We start from the raw sequence: 3,025 nt of genomic DNA, 5'->3' as shown, positions 1-3,025 counted from the left end.
CAAAAGTTGGACGGACAGGATGGATTGAGATTGGGTTTCTTGAGAAGTGGTCTCACTACAGTATGCTTAAGGGTGGTGGGAACGAAGCCCGAGCTAAGGGAACAATTTATAAAAGTTACCAAAGAGGGCCCGACCATGTCGACAGCCTCCTTAATAATCCTGGCTGGAACTGAATCCAGGGGAGAGGAGGCAGATTTTAGCTGTAAGACATATAAGTTGAGGCAGAGAGATCAGAACAAAAGAATCCAAAGTATGCAATGCGTGAGATACAGGCAATACATAAGGTGGGGGCTTGGGAATGTTTTGCATAAGAGCCCAAGCTTTATCAATGAAGTATCTCTGAAATTTGTTGCAGATCAAAACCGATCCCTCAGTGGCCAAAGCAGCATCTGGATTAATAACAGAGTTGATGGTTTTGAACAAAACGTTTGGATGTTGACTGTTTTCTGAAATAATATTAGATAGATATTGAGTTTTGGCCTCTTTTACAGCTTTCTGATATGAGAGGAGGCTGTCTCTTAAAATGTCCAGGGAAACGTGCAGGCCATCCTTCTTCCATTTCCACTCCGCCTTCCTGCACCGTCTCCGCAGGGTGCGGGTGATGTCGTTCAGCCAAGGGTCATAAGTATTTTTAGCCCTCCTTTTCCTAAAGGGAGCAATGGACTCCATAATCCGGAAACAAGTAGAGTCGGATAAGGAGAGTAAAGCATAAGGGCATGCAGGAGGGTTCTGAGCTTCTAAAGAGTACAACTCGGAAGCTAAAAAAGCGGTGGCAAAGTCCGGCACTGTTGAGGGAGTGATAATCCTGCAGTGCTGGTGAGGGGCCATCACTCTGGGTGCTCTTGTTGGTGCCAGGACCGCAAAGTGGATGGAGTGATCCGTGATCGCCAAATTTGATACATCGCTGATACACACAGATAGGCCTCGAGAGATAACGAGGTCTAGCGTGCCCCCACGTTGATGAGTGGGGCATAGTACCGACTGGATGAGATCAAAAGAGACCAGCAATTCATTAAAATCATTTGCTAGCTGATCCAAACCACAGTTGATTTAGTATAAGACTGAGTATAATGCTGCATATCAAATAAAGAACAGGACTAAGCTGCTAATGACAGTTTTCCTACATAATGATAAATTGAAGTGTGAAATGATTGCCCAATCCTGGTTGCTCATTAGAGGACAACCACTGTGCAGGGTGGGGTTTAATTTGTTTATCTTGTGTAGCCACCAGTGAAATGTGACAAAAAGCAGGATTTGCAACTGCATTTTTAGTCAACAAAGTCATGGATGAGATAAACATGTCAGCCCCTAAACTCCTGTAAGAGATGCCCATCAAGGTTCTATCACTCACAGGAGCGAAGGAACTGACATATTCGTACATCTCCTGTACGGTTTTGTTGTTCTAAAAATGCAGAACAGTTGTTTTTCTGGTTGCTCACCCCCATGATTGACATTATGTCTGAAGCCTGCAGGTGACCAGTATTTAAACAGTTTAATCCTGTTTTCATGATAGAAGGAGGAAGCACATTTGTGCACGTGCAACAGCAGGTGCAGCAAGTATCAACAAGCTTTGTCACCACGTGTAAGTTACAGTTCTGTGCTGTTAGACCCTTTTATTTTCTAGATCACATTTCAGATTGGGATCATGTATTCTGTACCACATAAGATACATGTGAGTTGGAAGGAATCTGTGTACCAGTAACATGTCCTTATAATAGCAAGGATCGTATCCATCTACTTTGCTAGAGGGAATGTTTAGTCCTGCAAGCTGCACACCAATATGGGGAGCTGGAGCAAGTCCTGCTTTGGCCAGACACATCCCCATGTAAGCATCGTCAATGGGATGAATGGTAGTGGACAGGGACATATTGTATATAACCAAAGCTGTATATCCAGACAATAGGAAGCCGCCACCACCACAGTGCGGGGGGTATGAGTTTGACTCCTGCACCTGAACTGGGATAAAATACTTGTTCCCCGGTGATCTAATGGGCCCCCTACCCTCGATAATATAGCCAGTAAAGAGGTGCTTGCTTCCATCGTTGTCCACGAGGCTTTGGAGATACTCAACCATGTTGCCTGTGTTGGCAAAGACGTCATCATCTCCATTTAGCAGGAAACGAGCTTTTGGGCAGTTTCTTTCCATCCATTCCAGGAAGAGTATCTGTTTCAAGGTGAGGTTGTAGAAGGAGTCAGTGAAGTCCCACTGGAGGATGTCATTGTACTCACGTTGCTCCAGTTCAAGTAGTTTGTTGAGTCTCTTTTTCTCATAACCAGAATCTCTTGTTCCTGAAATGAAGAGCGTTCTGATCCATACACCATTGTGTAACCTCTCTTTAGCCCAGGTTTTACGCAGCACCTCTCGGCGGTCGTAGTTCACAGGGGAGCTTTTAATGACCAGAAGAAGGAAGACTTCTGCAGATCTATCAGCTCCCCCACATTTGTCAGGAATGTCCAGCAGGATGGGGAAATGGCGACAATGTCGATAGTAGAGAAAGTCTTGTATATGACCGGGAAGCTTGTTGAAGTCTTTGATGTTGGCAGCAGACATATTTCGTTGACATTTTGGCCAGGAGTATACATAGGAGTTAATTGTGGTGGTTTGTCTTGTTTTACTGTCATCTTCTCTCTCATCACCATAGTGGTGACCTGTTTTGTGGTCACTAAAATCTCTATAGAGATAGAGGACCAACAGAGCAAAAGCTCCCACCAGCAAGAAAGTTATTGCTGTGATGATTCTCATCGTTGAAACTCTGCAGTGACAAAGAAAATGGTTTCTTATCAACACATCTCAGTCAGATCACAACTAATTAAAGATTCATTTCTTTAGGCAAATTAAGGTGCATATTCCAAAAGTTAGTTGTTCTACTTTTTCCTACTTCACCTTGCAGGTCACAGAAGTCTGTAACTTGACACACCCTTGCAAGACCGATAAGTTTCCTCAAAACAATTTCTGTCAGTTGGTTATCTGGTGGCCACGTGATAAGGCACGCATGGCATGTTCAGGATTTGACTCCAAGCTGAA

General features: G+C 44.0%; 1 pseudogene; it reads right to left on the bottom strand.

Annotated features, from left to right (window-relative positions):
- Positions 1–1,554: 1,554 nt before the first annotated feature.
- LOC109958214 (N-acetyllactosaminide beta-1,3-N-acetylglucosaminyltransferase 3 pseudogene) lies at positions 1,555–2,743 on the bottom strand (annotated as a pseudogene).
- Between the last annotated feature and the right edge of the window lie 282 nt (positions 2,744–3,025).

Source organism: Monopterus albus, unplaced genomic scaffold, assembly GCF_001952655.1.
Source record: "Monopterus albus unplaced genomic scaffold, M_albus_1.0 scaffold31.1, whole genome shotgun sequence".
Lineage (NCBI taxonomy): Eukaryota > Metazoa > Chordata > Actinopteri > Synbranchiformes > Synbranchidae > Monopterus > Monopterus albus.
The sequence above is the reverse complement of the archived record's forward strand: the minus strand, read 5'-3'. Positions and strand labels throughout refer to the sequence as shown.